Genomic DNA, 27,491 nt, shown 5'->3' with positions numbered 1-27,491 from the left:
CTCTGTGTAATGCTAGAATATATGACCTGCTGCATGCATGTTAGAACAGTGCAACAGATTATACCTCTGTGTAATGCTAGAATATATGACCTGCTGCATGCATGTTAGAACAGTGCAACAGATGATACCTCTGTGTAATGCTAAAATATATGAACTGCTGCATTCATGTTAGAACAGTGCAACAGATGATACCTATGTGTAATGCTAGAATATATGAACTGCTGCATGCATGTTAGAACAGTGCAACAGATGATACCTCTGTGTAATGCTAGAATATATGAACTGCTGCATGCATGTTAGAACAGTGCAACAGATGATACCTCTGTGTAATGCTAGAATATATGACCTGCTGCATGCATGTTAGAACAGTGCAATAGATGATGCCTTTGTGTAATGCTAGAATATATGACCTGCTGCATGCATGTTAGAACAGTGCAACAGATGATACCACTGTGCAATGCTAGAATATATGACCTGCTGCATGCATATTAGAACAGTGCAACAGATGATACCTCTGTGCAATGCTAGAATATATGACCTGCTGCATGCATGTTAGAACAGTGCAAAAGATGATACTTCTGTGCAATGCTAGAAAATATGACCTGCTGCATGCATTTTAGAACAGTGCAACAGATGATACCTCTGTGCAATGCTAGAACATATGACCTGCTGCATGCATGTTACAACAGTGCAACAGATGATACCTCTGTGCAATGCTAGAATATATCACCTGCTGCATGCATGTTACAACAGTGCAACAGATGATACCTCTGTGCAATGCTAGAATATATCACCTGCTGCATGCATGTTACAACAGTGCAACAGATAATTCCTCTGTGTAATGCTAGAATATATGACCTGCTGCATGCATGTTACAGCAGTGCAACAGATGATACCTCTGTGCAATGCTAGAATATATGACCTGCTGCATGCATGTTAGAACAGTGCAACAGATGATACCTCTGTGCAATGCTAGAATATATAACCTGCTGCATGCATGTTAGAACAGTGCAACAGATGATACCTCTGTGTAATGCTAGAATATATGACCTGCTGTATGCATGTTAGAACAGTGCAACAGATGATACCTCTGTGTAATGCTAGAATATATGACCTGCTGCATGCATGTTAGAACAGTGCAACAGATGATACCTCTGTGCAATGCTAGAATATATGACCTGCTGCATGCATGTTAGAACAGTGCAACAGATGATACCTCTGTGCAATGCTGGAATATATGACCTGCTGCATGCATGTTAGAACAGTGCAACAGATGATACCTCTGTGCAATGCTAAAATATATGACCTGCTGCATGCATGTTTGAACAGTGCAACAGATGATACCTATGTGCAATAATAGAATATATGACCTGCTGCATGCATGTTAGAACAGTGCAACAGATGATACCTCTGTGCAATGCTAGAATATATGACCTGCTGCATGCATGTTAGAACAGTGCAACAGATGATACCTCTGTGCAATGCTAGAATATATGACCTGCTGCATGCATGATAGAACAGTGCAACAGATGATACCGCTGTGCAATGCTAGAATATATGACCTGCTGCATGCATGTTAGAACAGTGCAACAGATGATACCTCTGTGCAATGCTAGAATATATGACCTGCTGCATGCATGTTAGAACAGTGCAATAGATTATACCTCTGTGCAATGCTAAAATATATGACCTGCTGCATGCATGTAAGAACAGTGCAACAGATGATACCTCTGTGCAATGCTAGAATATATCACCTGCTGCATGCATGTAAGAACAGTGCAACAGATGATACCTCTGTGCAATGCTAGAATATATCACCTGCTGCATGCATGTTAGAACAGTGCAACAGATGATAACTCTGTGCAATGCTAGAATATATCACCTGCTGCATGCATGTTAGAACAGTGCAACAGATGATACCTCTGTGCAATGCTAGAATATATCACCTGCTGCATGCATGTTTGAACAGTGCAACAGATGATACCTCTGTGCAATGCTAGAATATATGACCTGCTGCATGCATGTTAGAACAGTGCAACAGATGATACCTCTGTGTAATGCTAGAATGTATGACCTGCTGCATGCATGTTAGAACAGTGCAACAGATGATACCTCTGTGTAATGCTAGAATATATGACCTGCTGCATGCATGTTAGAACAGTGCAACAGATGATACCTCTGTGTAATGCTAGAATATATGACCTGCTGCATGCATGTTTGAACAGTGCAACAGATGATACCTCTGTGCAATGCTAGAATATATGACCTGCTGCATGCACGTTAGAACAGTGCAACCGATGATACCTCTGTGCAATGCTAGAATATATGACCTGCTGCATGCAGGTTAGAACAGTGCAACCAATGATACCTCTGTTTAATGCTAGAATATATGACCTGCTCCATGCAGGTTAGAACAGTGTAACCGATGATACCTCTGTGTAATGCTAGAATATATGACCTGCTGCATGCAGGTTAGAACAGTGCAACAGATGATACCTCTGTGTAATGCTAGAATATATGACCTGCTGCATGCAGGTTAGAACAGTGCAACAGATGATACCTCTGTGTAATGCTAGAATATATGACCTGCTGCATGCAGGTTTGAACAGTGCAACAGATGATACCTCTTTGTAATGCTAGAATATATGACCTGCTGCATGCAGGTTAGAACAGTGCAACAGATGATACCTCTGTGTAATGCTAGAATATATGACCTGCTGCATGCATGTTAGAACAGTGCAACAGATGATTCCTCTGTGTAATGCTAGAATATATACATGCATGCAGCAGGTCATATATTCTAGGATTACACAGAGGTATCATCTGTTGCACTGTTCTAACATGCATGCAGCAGGTCATATATTGCTAGAACATATGACCTGCTGCATGCATGTTACATCAGTGCAACAGATGATTCCTCTGTAAAATAAAGTGAAATATTATTTTCCTTTTGTCTGCCTATTACTTCTTGTTACTGGATATCATGGAATACCTCTAGTCAAAAAAGACCATTTTGCCCAGTGTTACTTCACAATGATTATTTTTTACAACCCGTTTGTATTATATAATCAATAGTCATCAGATGTATGAACTGTAAAGCAAGAATTTTTGAGCTCCTACACCTCTGTGTAAACAGTGCACCAAATAATATCGTAAATGAAATGGTAATATTTCTCTTGCCTTTATTTGGTTATTATTTTTCAAAGTCTGATGTCTCAGAGCAGCAGTTGCGAAAGAATCAAGACCAGGATGCTGTATGTTACTTCTCTTTGATTGTCTCCTTCAGTGCAGGATAACATTTTGTGTCAGTTATAAAAGTGAAGGGCAAAGCAACAATATGTGACCTCTTAAATCTGTGTGCAAAGATTGCACCAAATGATATATCAAGCTTGTCAAGTAAAATGAAATATTCATTTTTATTATATTTGGCAAGTATTTCATACTATGGGGGTGTCACACAATGCCACTTTGTCAGAAAATGAAGACAATAATAATGTGTGCTGCTTCCCTGTTGTCACTTTTACAAGTGCAGTTTGCATTGCCGAGCTGATGCAGCCTTCAGATGCTACATGAAGTATGTAGCAACAAGATGTGACACACAGCAATCAAGTGATACCTGCACTGTGCAAAATAAAGTGAGACATTCCTCTTGGTTATAAGAATCAAGACCCTGAATGATTTTCAGAAGTCTGTTTTACGAGTTGACTTATGTGGGAGGACTAATAAAGCCTCCAGATATTGTATTCTGAAAATAACTTGTCAAAGAAAATGCTGGATCTCTCTTCTCTGAGCTCATTCTTACAAGTTTATTTCCAACGTATGTTTTTACAGCCTTCACCAGATGTATTGTAAGTGTTCCATCATTTATATTAATCAACGTAAAAATGATGAACTACGAAACAAAAACATGAGAGTTCCAACAGTTTGAAAGGTGATATTAGCATTTATGTAAAATAAAGTAAAAATATTCATTTTGTTTTTATATTACTAGTACTTCTCACTGTCATGCATTACAGAACAGTTACTGTTAAAGACACAAGACTTTGAAACTGTGTGTTGGTTCCTATTATAATCTTGTTTTTTCTTTTTCTTTTTTTTTTTTTTTTACAGATGTATCTGATCCGTAAAGTGCAGTTACACAACTTCCAGATTCTACACAAGGTAGGAGGCATGGATGTGTGGGTTCCTACAGCCACAGGCAAACTGTACATCAGATAGCTCCACTTACGTAAAATAAAATGACAGATTCTTGGATACATTATTATTCATACCTATTTGCTGGCATCAGAAGCAATCACACTGCTTCACTTGAGTCCTGACCGTTGATCTGTAGAGGGGTCAAGTAAACTATCTAGTCCTGACGTCTATTCCTCTAAGCACACATCACAACATTACACTGACCCTCTTCTTCTATTAAAAAATCTCATACCTAAATTCTGGAATTCACAATATGAAACAAAGTGTTGTTATAAAATGGTTGTTACATGTTTTCTTTTTGTTTCCTTATTTTTAAAATGCAGTGAAGTAAATACTAGAACCAAAAAAGTATGCAAGCATAACTCAAGAGCATTCATGATGTCACATTGTTACACAATTATTTTTACTTGGGAGTTGATAAAATAGAGTTAATAAAAGATGCTTTGTGTTATAGCAGTAATCCATGTCATAAATTCAGTGCGTTACGATGGAATTTGCTCTTTTCCTTAGTGATTGAGCCTTTGGGTTTCTGCTTATCATCAAATATACCTAGTTGTGAGTAAATCCATAGATTATTGCTGTATTAATACACTGACTTTTTTTTTAAAGAATATCATATTTTGTTGTCTATTCATCAACACCATGAACATATTGAAATATTTAGACCTGCAGGAGCAACTTTTTTCTTTTTCTTTTTCTTGTAATGCCTGGGATTGTACAGATTGCACATGTTTTGATAGGGTTAGCAAGACAAGAGCCTCTGTCTGACCCTTTAATGTTGTCCTTCCTTCTGATGGTATTTGTCATGGTACCACCTGTCATATTTTTGAAATGGGTAAATTGCAAGCGTTCACCTAAGAACATGTGCCCCTGCCATACCTTTCATCTGTACCTCTCCCTATACTTTTCAAATGTACCTTCATGAGGGACTTTCATCATTCTGAGACTTAAAAAATAAATTCCATGCTGTTCCGTATTGAAAGGGTCTTTCACACATTCTCTGTTAAGAATATTTTTAATAAATATCCATAGTAAAAATATTGAATCATATTAACTTATTAGACCTTTAACTATAAACTTATACATAAGAACCATGCTGTGAGCTTCCTACCTGAATTTGTCTTTGTGTTCCAAATTTTGCTTATAAGTTCCAGATTATGAGATTTACTGTTCCACATTTTAGAGAAGATAGGTTGATATGTACACCCTGAAGGGAATTCATCATGAATAATAAGATGGGGGGGTGGGCTGAAGATCTCTTCACTGGGTAAAGAAACAAAACAGGGGTGATATAACATCTTCATCTAATATACTTGGTGTATAGGCATCGTGTGAAGAAATGTGTTGACCATGACAGGTGAATGTGCACTCTACTATCACTGGGTGCCTGCTCTCAGGGTAGCTAGCCTATACATGCTGTAGGTATTGCTTGGACTAAGTACATGTTCCTGTCACTGTGAATCTCTAGCACAGTAATGCACAGCTGCATCTGTCACTTGTAGGTTGTTGATCTGTATGTAGAATTGGTAGCTGTCCATGGACCCTGAAAACCAACCCTGTACTATCAGGTTAACATTATTGTACATGGCACCTGGTTTGTGGTACAGCACCAGCCACTCAACTCTCCCCTCCAGGTAAATGCCTCATCCATTCCATGTAGTAGCTGGTCACATCAAACCCTCTCACTATGCAGCCCAGGTTCACAGACTGATTCAGATTTTTTGAGTTTTGGAACAGACTGGGTCAACACTGGTCCCTATCAGCATCTCGAATGCTGACAATATCGAATTTGATATTGTCACATCGAGAATGCCGAAAGGGCAGAACGTCGAAAGGGTAAACTGAAATCTTTGTAAGGGGAGATTTCCATTTACCTCAATGTAGTGTGGTCTCGGAGTTTGTATATTTAAGTAGTGGGGGGTGTGGGGGTGCAGGGGGGGCTTGTCTACAGCCTTTAGTTTTTTGGGGGGGGTATTTTTTTATTATCGGCATTCGAAAATGTAATAGGTCGATCATTTCAGTTCGACATTTAATGATTCGACCTATTACATTTTCGAAATGCTGATATAGACCCGGGTCAACACAATGTCACACTGCACACCTGCAATGGCATAAAAAGGAAGGATTAATGAAAACAATACATACAATATATAATAAAGGTAATGTAAAATTAATAACGTATTATTTAGTTTTTACACTGCAGTTACTTAAATGATGAGTTGCTGGAAACAAATATAAATTACACAAAAAAATTAAAATGAATGCATTATATGCACTGCATAGATATAAGTAAGACAAAAAGGGATCCTAGTAGTGACATGTTTACACTTATCTTTGTTTTACCCATGAGCTCTCACACACCATGGAGCTAATCAAATAAAATGGTTGTCAAATACTAGACAGTAAGAGCCAATCATTATAACAGAATTTCATAGGGTAAGTGGGGAATGTACCCTGGTCCACATTTATTCTGAGTTTGTTAACAGAGTTGGCTGCATAAAGATGTGTGTTTATTCCACACATATTTACAGCAATAAGGACAACTTATTCTTTTGCATTTCAGTGTTCTTTTATCATGACATATTATTATGCTTCAGTCCTAGAAACTACAGAAAAGTAGAAAAGTGTATATGTTTAATTGTTTAATTCAAAATTTTTAGGTAAGCATTATAGACATAGATCAGACGGGCTTCATTGTAAATAGAAATACTTTTGATAATATAAGAAGAACTTTAACATTAATTGATTTTGCAAATAGGAAAAAGAAAGATTTAACACTTATTAGTCTTGATATAGGTTCAGCATTTGATTCAGTAAGTTGGGACTGTCTGTTTACCTTACTGAAATGCACAAATTTCTCTGATGCATTTGTAAATTTAATTGAGCATTTATACAAAGGAACGCTGGCTTATATTAAGGTAGGAACATATGTTTCACAAAAAATACCCATTCTTAAAGGTACAAAGCAAGGATGTCCACTTTCTCCACTATTATTCACTTTAGTAATGGAGCCTTGGGCTAATTTGATTAGAAACAGTACTGACATAGAGGGTTTTGAAATAGAAGAAAATACAACATCAAAAATTCAACTTTTGCAGATGATGTTCTAATTACATCAGCAGGATCTAATTCTTCTATGCAGTCTTTATTTGATAAAATGATGAATTTTAAAAGTATTTCTGGTTTAATATTCAATGAAGAAAAACTAAAATACTACCTATATATACACGAAAAATACTCTCATTAGTGATTTTACTAAATATGTACCCAACTCAGGTCAGATAACTTATTTAGGTATAATACTATCTAAAGATATTAAATCTATTATATATAATAACTATAATACCTGTTTTCTTAATATACAAAATCTTTTTAATACCTGGAATAATATGTTTTTTACTATGGAGGAGAGACTTATATTAAAATGATAATATTCCCCAAGATTTTATACTTAATACAATCAATAATACTTTCACCTACAAAAATAACTATCAAGAAACTGAATACACTAATGTTAAATTTCTTATGGGCACCTAATAGACCTAGGATTGCATTAAAGAAACATACTAATAGCTGGTCTCAAGGGGGTATTTCTTTTCCAGACTTTAATTTATATATTATCTCTTCTATTATAAAAGTTATTACTTTATTAATAGATCGGTCATATGTCGCAAAATGGAAAGATTATTGGGAACTAATTAGTATGCACTTCATGAAAATCTCCTTAACACATAAAAATATGATTATAAATAACTCCATGTTGTGGTTGCTAAAGGAATTTTGTACTTCGCCTATTACACCTAAACATATGGTCTGTTACCCATTAAATATTATTATTAGTTATCGTAACTTTATATTCATGCACCCTAAGTATAGGGAATGGAATTTTATTGTATTCCCTATAATTTATACTCAGGGTATGCTTATGTCATCTAATTCTGAAGGAGCTCATTTAGCTATAGATAATAATCTAAAGTACTGGTATCAGCTGATATCTGATAATAAAGTTAAAAATCTAGATTTCTTAAAACAAGAATTTGATCTAAGAGAAACTTGCTGGTTAGAGGTTCAGATCTTTAGACAACATCTCATTGATAGAATAGATCTAATGTCTATAACAGTTAAAGAATCTATTCCAAAACTGATTGATTACTTGATAATAAATTTACAGCATAAAGTTTCTGATAAAGGTAAACTTTCATATATACATAAAATTATCAGACAAGAAACTTTTTACAATGTAGATTCATACTGGAATTATTTCACCTCTATTAATGGGGACCCACCAACTCAACAAGATAAACAATATATATTGGAATCTGCTTATAGAACTACATCTTCCATTGTCTGGAGACTTTATACATGGAAATTTTTACATAGATCTTTTATACACCTTTGATGATGAATAAAATTAATAATAAAGATAATCTATGTAAGAGATGTAATGTAGAAATTAATGCTGACTGGGCTCATATGTTTTATGACTGTATGAAGTTGAAAGAATACTGGAAGTCAATTAATGAATTTTTGCAGGCTCTTTTTACAGATAATTTCATTATTTCTAAGTCTCTTATATTATTCAACACACCTGTACCTCAATGTGTTAAAAGATTAAGCTTCCCTTGTTATGGTCTATCCTAGCAGTGGCTAGGAAAATAATAACTAGAAATTGGATTTCAGATACACCTCCTTCGTTCAATGAATTTAAAAATGTTATGAATATAATGTGTCATATGGAAATAAGCACAATTAGAATGAGAACAACTAGAAAAACATCACATTTTATTGTATGGGATAATTTACAAAATTTGTTAAAAAAATTCTAATTTCAATAGCACAGTATTTTAGTTTAATTAATTGATCTGATTGTAGTGGATGTCTTTGTAAATACTTTAGTTGTTTTGTTGAATATTATAATAATACCTATTTTTAATTATTTGTATAAAATTGTTATGATATTTCTCTTATATGTTAAAACAATAAACTTGTTTTGAAAAAAAAAATTTTTTAGGTAAAACACACACGTATACAATGCATGTAAATCTATCGATTTATAAATATATGCATGTATGTGTGAGTATACATATATATATATATATATATATATATATATATATATATATATATATATATTTATTTATTTATTTTTGTACGTATTTGAAGTACTCCAGTTGGCTGAAGAAGAGCAACATCTTGTTAAATTTAACTGCCTCAGTCATCAGCCTGTAAGCAAACATGTATTTATTCCTTTTTTTGTTGTTGTTACTGTTAACAAGGCAAATGAAATGATTCAACCAGTTCCCTTTGAGAAATTAAGTAGAGAAAAAAAGCAAATAAGACAAAATATTATAAATTATTCCTTATACACTGCATTGGGGCAAAGCATTGCATCGGGTAGGTGCTCTCACAAACACACACACACACACACACACACACACACACACACACACACACACACACAAACAGACACACACACACACACACACACACACACACACACAGAGACACACACGTGCACACACACACACACACACACACACACACACACACACACACACACACACATGCACACACACAGACACACACGTGCACACAAACACACACACACACACACACACACACACACACACACACACACATACACACACACACACGCACAGGTAGAACTCTACCAAAACAGATGATTTACCTTAAGACAAATACGGTTAAGTCATGCATCATGTCCCTAGATGTCCCATGAAATCAAACACCTACTGAAACAAATGGATAAGGCTTGGCAGCAGGGCAGAGCTACTTCTATCAACAGTAGAAAGAAACTCAAGATTCAAGACCTCAAGAAAATTGGCACACATCACAAGAAATGCAGCTAAAGCAATCTATACAAAAACAAGTATATGTGTTGCATGGTATCTCCAAAAGCATTTAAAAAATCAATCAAAATGCAAATAAACAACCTTAAAGTCTCAGTCAACAAACGACAAACTGAAAAGAGACTATCTGAATGCCATCTTACACCTGATACAAACACATCCAGTTGACTAGATACATATTTAATCCAAACAAATTTAACCACATCCTGCCCTAGACAAAGCATAGTGCACTAATTATTGGAACTGCCCCTTTCTACCTCAGACATATAATGATCAAACATGTGAGAGAAGCACTATATAATATAGGCATGCACATATCCGACAAAATCACTCCAGTTTTCTGATTATACCATCCAATTAAATAGCAAAGCCACAGTGCCATATATATATATATATATATATATATATATATATATATATGTATATATATATATATATATATATATATATATATATATATATATATATCTACACACACACACACACACACACACACACAGCCTAAAACTAACCTCAAGAATTATCCCTGACTGTTTGAAACATGATGTCATAATATCCATCCCTAAAACCAGTAACCTTCAAGAGGCATAGGAATATTACCGTACTTATAATGCTGCTCAACATCATTGAAAAATTTCCGTAAAACAAACTTTTCTACATATCCAAATATGAGCAACCCTCAAACAAGAAATTCTGATTCAGAAAAAATTTAGAACATCCAGACAGCAATACATATAATAACTAACCACATGTAGGAGGCAGTAAAGGAAACAAACCTTACCAGATCCTTCCTCCTAGATCTAAATCACGCTTTAAACCTGCATACCACTCCCTCCTAACTAACTTCTTAAATAAATTTTGCTTAATTCAGGTCCCTCTAACATGATTTTATTCTTACCTTATAAAAAGAACCTTTACAATGCTGTATGGTAGTACTAGTTCAGGTAACAGGACATTTTCTGCTGGGGATCTACCAAGGATCCCACTTAGGCTTCCTGCTATTCTGAGTCTTCATTAGTAATTTACCATTTGACTTACCCACCATCAGTTACCCATTGTATTCAGATGATATCATTCTCAAGTTTGAAATCTCTCTAACTTAAGTACAATAGAACTTAGAAAAGGACTGCAGTAGCTGATGGAATTTACTAGTTAGAGCAAACATAGTCACTGACCACTGTAAAACAACCACGATTATAGTCAGTATCCATCATTTGTGCACTTTGAAAATTCTAGACTCACCTGACCCAACAGTTACAGAGCAGAGATTCCTCAGTATCTTATCTGATCAGCATTTTATGTTCTTATCACATACTGACTACATAAACTATCAATTACTATTACACCTCTAGTAGGCCTGTAAGAACTCCAACCTAGTTACCCCCAGAAGTAAGATGGTTCATGACAATCCAATGCTGTTGCCTCTGACTGAATACCTCTTACCAATGTATTCTGTGAACTCACTACAGACCACATGTGCACACTATGGACAGCAGTTAACAGTATTTGTTGATTAATAACCCTATCTAACCCAAAGAACATCACTTCTTTCCACTCCATAGAGGAAACTGGTTATCGATAACTGTGAGTTTTATTGTTTTATTGAACTGGACAGTAACCATGGTGTTGTACTGTTCTTTCTGACCTCTAATAGCCTGTAAACTGAGGCACGGGATACCAGTTACTAGCTCAGTTCTAACACGGATAAATTCACAATGCTTGAAAGCATTGCACTCACCAAAAATATAGGTGAAAAGGTTTTCTCCAAGCTTGTTTCTCCTTCTTATAGGTTCATAGGTGTTTACTGGGCTAACAACTACAAGGGCCTTTTTTAAACCTAGCCATGCATCACAAATCTCTGACAAGTTCTGATACCCTTGATAAGTGAAGCATGGGTCTGGGAGATGAGCCATTTACAGGTTACCTGTGCCCATTAGAAACATAGGTGCCAAACCAGGGATGAATTTCCAGTTTCCCATTTAATTGTCCAAGTTGCACTTAAATTGCATTAGGGAGGATCTCTGCTTTACATGGATGGGAAGCCTGTTCCATGGACATGGTAGTCTCTGGGATACATACCTATCTCTCCAGTAGGTCCTATTTATATCACAGGCAAAGTTTAAGTCTTTAGAATGGGTAACTCTGGTGCTGTTTGCTTTGCGGATATGTAGGAGGTCCACCGGAGTGGGATCTGACAATGCCCTGTATGCCAGGCATAGATGTCCCCTAAAAAGCCTGTAGGAGACAGAATACAGGGAATCAGCCTTGAGGAGGTCTGCATAGGACATTTTACTTATGCACTATATTCTTTAAGTGAGAAACCTCTGCGGATGCTCCAATTGTTGGATTTGCCTGGTTAGGTACATACCAAAGGGGGCATTGTACTCAGTGATAGGTCTGATGAATGTCAGATACAGTGGAAAAATGACTTCCATGGACTTAGATGTCATACCTTTGTTTATAAATTGTGCAACATAGAATGACTTCCTCACCACTGTAGACACATGATGATCAAAGGCTAGATTACTATCTATGTATGTCCGTAAGTCCCTGACTACTGGGTCAACTCTAATGGGTATGTTGTCAATATGATAGTTACTAGGGATGGAAAACTTCCCAAAGGATACTATTATGCATTTCTTGGCATTTAGTTTTAGTCCATGGCTCTGACACCAATTGTTGGTCTGTGTCAGGCCCTCCTGTAGAACATTTGTGTCAGTGTGAGATTCAATGGCAGCTCCTAATTTGCAATCATCTACAAATTTAGTCAGCCAGAGACCACTGACATTGGCCTTGACTTCTGAGAAGTAAATTCCAAAAAGGAGAGGTCAAAGGACTGATCCCTGAGGGATTCCACTTGTGAATGGTCTCTTTGTAGAGGTGGACTCTCCATTTCTAACTTGATTGGTCCAGTTGACTATCCACTGGGTGACATACGGGTTTGTACCTAACCTCTTGAGTTTGTCAACAATGTCTGAGTGTGGTACTATGTCAAATGCCTTGGCCAGTTCAAGGTAGGCAGTGTGAATGATTTTGCCCTCATCCATTGCTTGGGTGACCTTTTCAAAGAAGCCCATCAGGTTGAGTAGGCATGATCTGCCCTTGTTGAAACCAAACTGGGTTGGGTACAGTGTCTTCAGGTTTACTATATCTGTATTTGTTATCTCCATGATAATTCTTTCCATGTCTTTACATATAAGATCTCATAACATTGAAAATCCTAAAAATTCTGATTTCAAGAAATCACAGAGAAGCTAATGCAGTGGAAAATGATGAATATGAGGGTACATATTTTGATAAAGTAAAATTAAACTTAGACCACCATCTCGTGCCTCTCAACCTCTTAACGCAAGATCTCTGACCTGCAATAATGGTGTGGTGGGATAAGATCCTCACTATTGCTTTTATAAACATACAAAGTTGGAAGAATAACAGGATTTGTATTCACATGCATTTTTCTGAAGGATATGAAGTCTGAAAGTCAAGTTTCTGTCATTATTTAGTGACTTTAATCTTCAATGACTTGTGAGAAAACCACAATCTTTTCAGGAATAGACCAAAACTTCTTCTTCTTCTTCTTCTGGCTTTTCCCGGTTAGGGGTCGCCACAGCGGAACTCCGGTCTGCTAATGATTGGCAATAGATTTTTACGGTACCGAGGTGCCAGCCCAACTCCCAGCCTTCAACGAAGGCACGCCCATTCACGCATGTCTTTCGAATGCCACTCAAATTTGGATACTCTGCAAAAATCTGGACTGTTGAGAGGTATGACCAGCATGCGCACATATACATCCAGCTCACAAATCTACCTCTACTATGGTATTCGAACATGCTATAACAACCAGTAACTTGTTCTAATGTACATTGCGTATTTATTTCATTTTTCTGTTATTGTCATATTCCAGCTGGAAGATTTAGACTCCCATACCAATGGCTGCTCTGCCGAGGTGAGACAGAAAATAAGAGATTATATGCAGCCAGAGCAGTAGGGAGTTATAATTTGTCCTGGACTTTGTCTATGTGGGAGTGAAAATTTAGTAGAAAATCCAGCCAAATACCTATATATTTTCCTTTAGAGAGCAACATAATGGGTGTATTGTTATTGTTATAGATATTAGTGTTTTCTTATTCTGTATAAATAACCAGCAATAAAAAGGTCATCTGGAAGAAATCATCTGTGTTTAGAATGATGCCACTGGTCAGGCTGTTGAATAAAAGCAGGCTATATTACTGAATGTATTGAGAAAGCTAAGTGTAGATGATTTTTTTCTAGACATTTGCTGTGGACAGGGAGCATACCAATAGAACAGAATTGCGGAATATTTCTTGGTATGGATTGTTTTTGGGAGGTGCTTTGATTTTTCCAAATGTGTGACATGCCATCTTTAGTGAAGCAAGGGTTGTGTATAAGAATGAGTGGAAGTCGAGCTGATCTCTGCAATGGTATATGCACTGGTCATTTATGTTGTCTGTTCTGGAAGGACTTTTGGTGGGATATATTGTCGAGCATAGAGTAGAGCAGAGTGAGGGATGCTGGGGAGGAGATGCTGGTGCTGGTGCTGAGAGGGAGAATTGAGGAGTCCAATGGGCCATCAGCATCAACACTCTTCTTCCTACTTTGTATATGATGTTGGGGTCTCACATCCACAGTAACCATTACTAGACCCAATGTTCACACTTCCAGTTAGCTGGCCCTGCCATGGAAAAGTGCAATGTGGGAAGACTTTTAATTTTTTTGAGAAAGTCAATGGCAGAGTTTTTTACCACCCGGAATAAAATTTCAGGCGAATGGGTTTTGAGCCTGCTTTTGCTGAATGTAACTTTGATTTATGCCTTTGAAAAGATTGTTTGACTGAATTCCATAGGGCTATATATGCTGACCCATTAGGAGCTGTGGATGCTTGTTTCAATTTCTGCCACATTTCAACTTTAATCTGAAGAGCTGTTTCATTTCTTTATATAGCTGATCTGGTTTGGCAGGCTTATTTAGCCTTTGGATGTGGACAGAATTTATTTTGCAGTGAGAGAAGGAGGTCTCGTAGGTTTGAGGCTACAGTGTTGGGGTCATCTAATGAGAATATGTGGCCCTGGTTGTGAGATGCAAGAAAGTTTTTACATTTGTCAGTATTAGATTTTGATTAAGGTCTAAAAGGTCTTACAATTGGTACCAATTTGATTAATTTGTTGTCGGCTGTAAATGTGATGAGCACTGATTGGTAAAGGATGGATGGAGGATAATTATTTTTGGAAATGGAGTTTGGATTATTAGTAATTATGAGGTCACAGGCGGTGAACTTGTAAGATTTTAGGAGACCAAGATAAACTAGGAATTTGCAAATATCTGATGACCAAGGGACATGGCAGCTAAGATTAAAGTCTCCTAAAATGATGATCTTATTATTTTTCAGGAAGCTGGCCAGGATGTGGCTTATAAGTGATTTGAATTTTATCAGGTATAATGGGAAAGGCATGCAGACAATTGCAGTTAATAGTGTTTTGTTCCTGTGTGCGTTGAAACTTTAGGACAATGCAATGTCAGTTTGTGTCAGAGATGGAACTTGCTTTTGCAATTACTATTGGGTCTAGATATTTTTTGGAATGCATTAAAGAGCCTTCTCCTGCCCACCTGACAAGTTTGGTGTAATGGACATAGCTGTAAAATAGTTTAAAGTGTTGAAAGATTGGGGAGTCATTTTATCCAGGATTCTGTGATTGCTCAAAAGCCAATGTTGTGCTGTGTGATAAATGCACGTATGTGGTTTAGTTTGTTCTTGATGTTATGGACATTGAGGAGGGAGCAGGCTAAGGCTGTATGGGTGTAGCTGTTGAGTTGAATGAATATTGTAGAGGGCACAGGGTTAGGTTAAATACTTCCTTTTAGCTGCAGTATGAAGATTATGTACATTAGCATGAAGGTAGACTTTGGAGTTTTAGGAAAAGTAGTGATATGTTTTTCTGCTTTTGTTATTATGTAAAGGAGTGATCCAGGTAGGGATGAGTAGGTGAGGGGTGGGAGCTGAGAACAGGGTGCATGTGGAGGGTGTTTAAAAGTGTGTTAGTAGTGGGTGTGAGAATTATGATAATATGTTGGCTCATCATATCAGAAGCTCATGATAATGATTTTGGTTGTTTGGTGTGGATTTGATCGAGAGAGAGACACAGAGTATAAGAGGGAGGGGGTGATATTTGATTTAGTAGACTGAAGTAGAACATGATGTTTCTTACAAAAATGTGCTAGGGGAGTGTTATTTGGAAACTGTAGTGTTTTGATTTTATGAAAGTGATTTTTGAGTGGTGTAACAAGAGATGAGTAACGCAAACATGTAACCAAATAGGTCTTGTGGTGCACTTCACCCTGATACTGCAAGGCAGCTAATGCAGCTACACAAACCTGATAGGTAGTCGCAGATTTCCTGTCGATCTTGGTATCATAACTTTCCTCCTTTCAATTCTGGGGGGTTTAGAGTCCCTTAAGTAATCTGAGACCAATTTCTGAAATTTTCTGACATGGTTAGGGAATATCAAATAATATCAAAAATAAAACACTATATTACTTATCAAGTCCACTTTGATCAGTTGTATTTTACTCAAAAAGTACAACCCTTGCATCTGCTATATATAAATACTGCATAACAAATTTGTTTGAGGGAAGAGTATTAGCATTCAACATGTTTTTGTAATGGACAATCAGAACAATCCCTTAATAATTATACAGTATTATCTGTAAAAGGGCATAATGTTCTGATTTGCAGCTGACTAAGGCTGTTTTTTTTATTGGAAAAAACTTTGACTTGTCTCAATTTTTGTCTAGGTCTGAGACCACAGAAAAGTTGTGAGTCACTTGAACATGTAATCAGTACAGGTGTACTTGTATATTGTCTACAAATGCAACACCAGTGTTAGCGATTGTATTTTATCCACTCATACAATGACACCATTTGCACTTGTATGTTATCTACCCATACAATACAACATTAGTGCTTGCATATTATCTACCCATACAATACCAACATTAGTGCTTCTATATCTACCCATACAATACCAACATTAGTGCTTGTATATTACCTACCTGTACAATACCAACATTAGCACTTCTATATTATCTACCCATACAATACCAACATTAGCGCTTGTATATCTACCCATACAATACCAACATTAGTGCTTGTATATTACCTACCTGTATAATACCAACATTAGCACTTCTATATTATCTACCCATACAATACAACATTAGCACTTGTATATTATCTTCCCATATAATACAACATTAGTGCTTGTATATTATCTACCCAAATAATACCAACATTATTGCTGGATATTATTTCCTCATACAATACCAATGCTAACGCTTATGTATTATCTACCTGTACAAAACAATACTAACATTAGGGCTTGTATATTATCTACCCATATAATACCAAAATTGCTGCTAGTATATTATCTATAACATACAATACCAACACTAGTACTTGCATATTACCTACTCATAAAATGCCAGCATTAGTTCTTGTATATTATCTACATATACAATACCAACATTAGAGCTTGTGTATTATCTAACTATACAATGCTAACATTACGAGTTGTGTATTATCTACCCATACAATACCAACATTAGCAGTTGTATATTATCTATCGACATAATACCAAAATTAGTGCTTGCATATTTTCTACTTGTACAATACCAACATTATCACTTGTATATTTTCTAGCACTTGTATATTATCTACTCATATAACACCAACAATAGCTCTTGTATATTATCCACCCATATAATACCAACATCAGCAGATGTGTATTATCTATCCAAACAAAACCAACATTAGCACTTGTATATTATCTGCCTATACACTACAACATTAGTGCTTGTATATTATCTACCCATACAATACTAACATTAGCATTCGTATATTATCCACCCATACAATACCAACATTAGCGGATGTGTATTATCTAGCCAAACAAAACCAACATTAGTGCTTGTATATTACCTACCTATACACTACAACATTAGTGCTTGTATTTTATCTACCCTTACAGTACCAACATTAGCACTTGTATATTATCTACCCATACAATACTAACAGTAGCGCTTGTATATTATCCACCCATACAATACCAGCATTAGCGGATGTGTATTATCTCTCCAAACAATACCAATATTAGCACTTGTATATTATCTAGCACTTGTATGTTATCTACCTATATAATACCAGCATTAACACTTCTCTATCTATGCATACAAAACCAACATTAGCACTTGTATATTATCTACCTATACACTACAACATTAGAGCTTATATATTATCTACCCATACAATACCAGCATTAACACTTATATATTATCTACCCATACAGTACCAACATTGGTGCTTGTATATTATCTACCCATACAATAATAAAGACAACCCTAGAAAATGTAACAATTGTTGGAGTGTATAGACCACCAAAGTCAAGTGCAGATGACCTAGAGGAATTCATACATTTCTTACATGAAACACAGGAGGGAAGAATAATATTAGTTGGGGACTTAAATTTACCAGAAACAAACTGGAATAATATTGATTCAAAAACATTAGTAAGGAAATTATTCACAACGTATATACAGGAACAACAATTGCTTCAGATTGTAAAAAAAAAACTACCAGGGAATGGAACATACTAGATGTTGTTTGTGTTCCTAAAGAAATTACTGTTACTTCAAGTCAGGTTTTACCACCATTGATGTGCAGTGATCATGGGGTTATAAAGGTTAATTTGTTGCTACATAATTCTGCCAAACTGAAATCTAAACCAATGCACAGAAGGTTAATTAAAGATTATATGAAAGCAAAACAGTCACTATGTAAAACTAACTGGAGTGAGGTATTCACTGGAAAAACTGCAGATGGAATGCGGAAAGTTTTGAAAGAGAAATTGAGTGCAAAACATCAAAAAAAGTTTAACATCATGATCTAGGCATACAACATCAGGGGATATATTTCCATAAGAACAAGATATCTGATAAAGATGAGAGACAACAAATATTAAAAATTGAAAGAGAGGTCAAACTACAACTTGAAAACTGAAATAAAGTAGCTGGACAAACCGATTAAGCATAGTGTAAGACAAGATTGAGAAAATTGTTGAAGAAAATGTATATAAAGATATTGAGCATAAGAGGAAACCTTTTTATAGATACAAAAGATGTGGAATTAATAAAGACACAGAAATTGATAAATTGTGTGCAGATTCTAAAACTTATTCTCAGACACTACAAATTCTAGATATATTTACAAAATCTTATGCAAAACAGTTTGGCTCCACAAAAGGGGTAATGAGTTGTCCTAGTGACATCCAGGTAACTCCAGATACTGGAATCAAATTAGATTATATTGAAAAAGAACTGTGCAAACTGGATCCAAACAAAGTGCAGGGAGGAGACAGAATAAGTAACAATGACCTTCAGCAAGAACTTACAGTACCATTATATCTATTTTTCACTAGGTCATAGAAATATGGGGAGATTCCTCATGATTGGAGACATGCACTTATTAAACCTGTCTTTAAGGGAAAGGGGAGTAGGACAAACCCAGAGTCATATAGACCCTTAAGTCTACCTTCATGTTGTGGAAAAATAATGGAAAAGGTAATATTGGGTAAGTTATTGTCAAAACTGGATATGTTGGGACTTGAAACCATATATCAGCATGCATATGTTCAAAACAGATGTATCAACACCTGTAACATGATATTCTATAACAATATAATAACATCTATGAATGAAAAATTGTGCTGTGCTGCAATTTATATAGATTTAACTTCAGCAGTTGACAGGGTCATACACAAAATGCTAATCAGTAAATTAGTACAACTAGGTATTGATGTACTGTTGATAAGATGGATAGCTGCATGGCTTACAAATAGGACATGGCAAGTATCATACAGCAACTGGACATGTGAAATCCTTGGTTACAGTCAGGGTGTCCCACAGGGCTCTGTCCTAGGCCCTTACTTGTTTAGATTGTCTCTTTCAGACATAACTTTTTCGTCTGAGTTGCTCTAGAGTCTATATGCAGATGACCTGAAATTGGGTAAACTGATTACAAATGTTATAGATAAGGCAGGTCTGCAAAATAGCTTGACTAAATTGACCATTTGGGCACAGAATAATAACATGCTGATAAATACATAAAAAACTAAGCATATGACATTTAGGAGACCTAAATTGAAAGGTGAATATTTAATACAGCAGACAGCGATTGAAACTGTAGACTCATTTAAGGACCTCTGTATATTGATAGATTCATCTATGAGTTTTTCTAATCATATCAACCAATTGGTTAATGATAGCTATAGAACTATAGGTTGTATAAATTGTTTTATAAAGTCTAGGAAATCAAAAATTATGAAGTCATTGTTTGTTAGTTAAATTAGACCCAAACTTGAGTATGGAATATGGAAACCCTGTAAGAAAACAAGCATGAGTAAACTGGAAAGAGTACAGTGGAAATATACCAAGGGCATTCCTGGATGTGAAAATTTAAGTTATTATGAAAGACTAAAATATCTGAACTTGTACAGCATCTCTTACAGATATCTAAGAGAAGATCTTATTCAAGTATATAGGGCATTTACAGACAACTACCTCTAGGAATGTTTGGGGTTATCAAAAAGTACTAGAGAATCATCAGACAACCTATGTAGAAGATTCTATAGGAATGAGAAGTGTACTAACTGGTTCTCTGACAGAGTACCAACATTGTTGCTTGTATATTATCTACCCATACAATACCAACATTAGTGCTTATATATTATCTTCAGATATAATACCAACATTAGCACATGTATATTATCTACCCATACAATACCAACATTAGCGCTTGTATATTATCTACCCGTACAATGCCAACATTAGTTCTTGTATATTATCTACCCATACAATAAGAGCATTAGTGCTTGTATATTATCTACCCGTACAATACCAACATTAGTGCTTGCATACAGTATATTATCTACCCATACAATACATTAGCGCTTGCATATTATCTACCCATACAGTACCAACATTAGCGCTTGTATATTATCTACCCATACAATAAGAGCATTAGTGCTTGTATATTACCTAACCATACAATACCAACATTAGTGCTTGTATATTATCTACCAATACAATACCAACATTAGAGCTTGTATATTATCTATCCATACAATGCCAACATTAGTGCTTGCATATTATCTACCCTTACAATACCAACATTAGTGCTTGTATATTATCTATCCATACAATTGCAACATTAGTGCTTGCATATTATCTACCCATACAATACCAACATTAGGGCTCATATATTATCTACCCGTACAATACCAACATTAGGGTTTGTATATTATCTACCTGCACAATACCAACATTAGCGCTTGTATATTATCTACCCATACAATAACAACATTAGCGCTTGTATATTATCTAACCATCCAATTCCAACATTATTGCTTGTATATTATCTACCCATATAATGCCAACATTATCGCTTGTATATTATTTATCCATACATTACCAACATTAGCTCCTGTATATTATCCATCCATGCAATACCAACATTAGTGCTTATATATTATCTACCCATACAATACCAGTATTAGTACTTTTATATTATCTACCCATACAATACCAACATTAGTGCTTATATAGTCCTCCAGATTTAATAAACTCTGTGTAGGAATAGTGTAAGTCCTACATGGACTGTATCCGTAGCTCCCCCTTGGCAGAGTGCCTTACATATTAATGAAGGCACGCTGCTGAAAGAGAGATGTGTAACACAGTTACAGAATTGATGTAGGGGATGTGTTACAGTGTCCACAGATGAGTAACACACCCCCTGAACTGTGAAAGTGCTGGATGGCACTTAAATAATAAAGTGAAACATGTTTAAATAATTTTATTTATTTATTTATTTATTTATTGTGTTTGCATGGCATGGCGCTTAGCAAGAGATATGTGCCAGACATCAAAAAATAGAAACTGGATGCATTTAATTATTTCAGAAAGGTCAAGTTTAAGCATAGCTAAGTGGGTTTGCGAGGTACAGCGCGGTGCTCAACAGTACTTAAATGTAACTTAGAGCTATATAGAACTGTATAGCTGTAATAACCATATCCTCAGTAGCTGAATAGTTAGAGTCACTGCCTTGTGTGCAGTAAGTGCATGGTTCAAATACAGGCCATTCAGCTTTTACATGTGATAGGAAAATGTTATAAAAATATTTTTTTGTGTTATGTATACATTGACATTTGTTAACCGGGTTAGTCCAGCTGGACCACAAGCCCATTTTCAGTGGAGACCCGAGAATAAAAGCCCCAGTTACACATGTGTCCAATACATTAAAGTCACACTCCAAGATAATGTAGTTAAATGCATAAGTTTAGGAGATATAAAGTAAAATAGATACACATAATAACAAAGTATCATTAATGAACAATGACTTTCAATCATTTTTATTAAATCTGGTTTGCCCGTAACTAAGCTCTGCTTAAACAGGACCCATTTTAGCAGCACTTAGCAATGCGAAGCTCTGCTTAGATGGTTTGGGCACTATTAAGGAATGCCCTTTTAAGCAGTCCTCAGCTCAGCTAAGCTGGTTTGTGCACCACTAAGCATTGCTAAGCACTGCCAGTTTAAGCACTGCTCAACTAAGCTTAGCAGGTTTGTACAGTGCTAAGCTTTGCTTAGCATTTTTAAAAATGGTCCAATGGCAGCAAAGGGTGGGAAAACAGCCTTATTTAAGCTGAACAGGTGTGAGTACAGCACAACCTGTTTGAGTTTGATCACTGCAGGAGCTATGTCTGGAGTTGGAGAGGGTGCATGCTTCCGGGAGCAGCACTGGAATATTTTGAAGTCCAGGGTCATGGTTGGGCTCCTTGTGCAAGGCCATGGTGACCAGCTGCTGCAGAGCCAGTACCAGAGCTCTGAATACAAGTCATAGGCCTGGGACTGTCTGGCACATGACCTCACCACTGCAACTGGCATCCCCACACTGATGATCAGATTTGTCATCATTATGATGCCTGAAGCATAGGAAGGGTGGGGGGTTCTTGGCCTAATGGATCCAAGATGCTCGGGACCACAATGCCCTAGAAGTTTGAAAGTATAGGAACCATTGATTTACCAAATTCTAGTATGAATATTTGATAGACAGGTGCGCATAATGGTGTGTTTTTCCCCCACAGCTGCAGAGGAGAGGGTTCACAACCTGGAATCCCATGCAGGGCACCTGGCCAGTATGCACTGAGAGTGAGTGAGTGAGTACAGATATATCTTGCAAATTGCAATATATAGTAATCTAATTAAGAAAGAGTACAGTAGTAACTGCCAGTAGGTATTGTCTGTTGTGAGTGTACTCAATGAATGTGTATATAGACCTGGGCTGATATAAGTGAGTATTGCCAGGTACAGTTCAATATAGATGACAGCATGAAACATGCAGCTGTTATGGAAAGAAAGTTAATACAGCATTAATAATATTTGGGAATAACATGTGTATACTGTATTAATAATACATGTTCTGGTAATAAAGTACACCGGCATTGAAAATGTGAAAGGAATAAATTAACTGCATTCCTAATCTACAGGAAATACAGTACAACTGCAGTCAGAATTGTGAAGAAATAAAGGTAGTACTGCATAAATTTTGTAATAACAGATGTCTTCCAATCTCTGCATTATTTAAAGTGTAGAACAATAAAGATCGTCAGCTGTATACCAATCACTGTGTCATGTCAGTTGCAATAATTCTGTGTTCTGACAATTGTTGTGTGTATTCTGGGATGTTCTTCAAGAAATCAAATATTGCAGGTTTTGTGAAGTAAACATGGGTATAACACCATGAAGTGACCGAAGGTTGGCCAATAAATAACTGTTACGCTAAAGTGTAGACGTGGAACTATACTACAAGATATAATGCAATATGATATTTGTTCTGCACTAAGATTTGAATATGGAGTAGTACTGTCTAAGGTATTATAGTGTGTTTCTTCCAGGATTGTCTTGTGTTAACTTTTGCATTTCAGCGATATGCATCCCTGAAATGCAAAGTAGGTATGCTGATGCAGGCAAGTATGAAACTGTAATAGCTGTAGACTGCAAATATACCATCTGCAAATGTACATGGGTCAGGTAGGCAACCCAACACCTCAGTATGGTATGTGCAGATCACATATATTCCCATCCACTAGGGGTTAATTGTGTACACCTGCATCCCATGTATTAATACACAGGTCACCTACTATCTCTGTCATGCATGATTCTCATGCATGTATGTACAACTGTCATTGAAGTCTTGTGTGGCACTCTGCCTATATTACCAGGTCAGACTTTGCCACCAGGTGAGATTTAGGTACATATCACTCAATTAACCCACAGCAGTAGCCCAGTAGCTCAGTGTGATAAGCAATATACATGTTGTTCATTTTGCCAGACACAGACCGGGCTTTGAATCCAGGGACAAGTACTAAGATATATTTATAGTAACAGACAAGTAGTACTGAATATTTATAGAAACAGTTATGTATTGTTAACAGATATTCTCCCCACAGGACCTCCAGGTAAATAAATGTATGTAGTAGCTGTATGAAGGATATACTAATGTATGTGTCCAGATGTACTAGTGCATAAACAGCATTGCTCAGCAAGGTGATACGACTCCATTAAATCAAATGACATGAAGTACACTACTAGTCCAAGTTAATAAGACAAATTAAATGGTCTATTGTTGGTACACCTGTATGCCTGGTGCATCTGTGAATGTCTGCTGATAGTATAACCCCATGCCTGAGAATGACTGCAGGATAAGTGTAAACTGTCTATACTGTGCATAATACATGTCACTCAAGTGTCACGGTGTCACAGATAGTGATCACTGCTCCAAAAACTTTGCACACAGATATAAACCCAGTTGAAGTATGCCAGTAGACACTCACACAACATCAGTGCAGAGTACACTTTGGTAGTCTTTGGTTCCCCTGACATGTAATAATCCCCTGCATTTATGTACCTCTAGGTGTTACAGCTTGACCAATACCATCACATCTAGATAGCTTGAAAGGTACGTACATGTTACAGAAGCTATAGGGCACTTGTAGACATAAACTAAGGGCAGACCTGTAGAGTATTGAGCAGTAATGTTGTGAAAAATATAGTGTATAGAGTTGGTAATGGAATATCTTTCTCTCCCCCACCCCTTATCTGCATCGCAACTTATTATTCGTATACTATGAGTATGGTTCCATTTACACATATGTTGTTCTCAAAACATAATGTTGGGCCTTGTGTTTTATTACTGGTTATATATTACAATGGCTGTATACTAACATACCTTGTTGAAATATCAATGTTGTTGGCCTTTTTCTGTAACTGTTACTGGCATGCTGTTACCATAATGACTGTTATTCCATTTATGCATGTGTTCTGTATGCTATGCAGTTCTATTGTTCTGGGTTAACTGGAACACCCACGCATGCTGTTCTAATTAATGTTGAAATGCTCTGTTCATGACTAACCAATACACTTTGACAAACCTCAGCACCATAGCATGAATGGGTAGGCTGGTTCCAGTGGATCTACCTATCCCACCTCATCTGGTCACAGCACCAGGTCTAAGCATGTCTGGGACCAAACCTGGAGCTGTCCCCTCCACTGATTCTGCACCACCCATGGGTGCAACCGCCTCAGGGGACGGAGCCCGTTCCCCCCAGATGTGGGCAGGGAGAGGGACTGGTCACCCGGCAACAGTTTCCAGACATGGTGCATAGGGTTATCCAGCTCGATTTGGATGATCAACTGCACCAGATTGAGGGCAAACTGGTGCATCTGGAGGGGCAGGGTGGTCCCGGTGCCCAGGCCCTATCATAGCCACCTTCGGGGTCGTGAAGGAGCAGTGGTGACTGCCAGTGGGTGGGGAGCTCAGTCCCACTGTTGCCATCTGGGGGCACCTGGTCTCCCGATTCTAAAACACCCTTCCTGTCCAAGGTGTTTGCCCCCCATGTTTCATACACCACCCCTGTCTGCTGTCTTGTCTGTCTTGTCTGTCTGCAAAAGCAACATCTCCTACCCAACTTACCTTCCCAAATGTACCTACAACCCTTTCCCAACATTTCACTCTCGCCTTAAAAAAAGGGGGGCATCTGCCCTGCAAAAACAATATTGCCCCATAAATAGCTCTCCATTTTTCCCCCATGTACACTGCCATCAATCAGCCTAGCAATTAATCAACAAAGTTATGTCACCCACACTCCTCCCTGTGGGATGTTTGGCTCCAAATGGCAAATTGTCCACAATATGCAGAGTTGTTGCTGAAGAAGAAATGGAGAGCTCTGGTCTTTACCTACACCCATCCTGCACATCCCTACATGCCTTTCATATTGTTCTTCCCTCTGTGTGCCCCCATTTCACCACTTTCCTATTACCCCTTTTCCCTTTTCTTGGAAATAGCACGGGTTTAAGTGGGACTACATGCCTCTTAGCATCATAGTGCATTGCACAAACCCACACAAACCTGCATTAATCACCTTATCTGAGTCTGACACTGTTAGGCATATCAATAAACTAATCACCTCTTCCAAATCTCAAACCCAGGACCCTCAGAACTACAGCATAGTGCATTAGCCCACTAGGCTAACTGAGCTGTGAAGAACAGCTGCTGTTTCTATAAATATATCATGCATGACACTGATGTCACATCAGAAAAAAATATACACCCCTGCAAAGTATTGAACCAAGAACCCCATCAACTACAGCATAGTGCATTAGCCCACAAGGTCACTCAGCTGTGAATACAAGCTGGTGTTGTTACAAAGATATTATGATTGCAAGTGACATACTACTTCTACATATAATGGGATAAATGACAGTGTACTTGAGCCTGTGATGCAGATACTGAACCAGTACATAGCCAAATACATGTTGATGAATGTACAGGAGACCTACAATATCAGATAGAGCTGAGAACTGCACAGTCTGTTGCAGAATGTCCACAGTTGTGCCACCTACTTTTGGCATGGTTGTCATAAAACCTATTCTGTGTGCTGAAGTACTGGCAAGTCAGTGCAGATTGAAGTTACAAAATCAGGACAGACAGGTCAGTGTCACACATCATACCCATCCGAACACACATGTTCATGCAAATCATGTGTAACACACTGTATGCATGCACATATGTCTTGCAATTACACCTGCCATAATAATGACTTATTAGCTCTATCTGTGACATTCCTAGCATGTGAGACATCAGGACACCCACAGACCTGGCCCACAGTCCAGTCTGTTGCATGACAGCTACATGTTTGTCAATACAACATAGAAATAACTGAGCCCTGCAATGTCCAGCAGAACTGGTTGCTGCTGCTGTTGTCATTGCCACCCACATTAGCATGTCAAAGACCTGTAGGA

The sequence above is a fragment of the Protopterus annectens genome, chromosome 11.part0 (genome assembly GCF_019279795.1).
Source record: "Protopterus annectens isolate FY-2018-M chromosome 11.part0, PAN1.0, whole genome shotgun sequence".
In the NCBI taxonomy this organism is placed as follows: Eukaryota; Metazoa; Chordata; order Ceratodontiformes; family Protopteridae; genus Protopterus; species Protopterus annectens.
The sequence above is the reverse complement of the archived record's forward strand: the minus strand, read 5'-3'. Positions refer to the sequence as shown.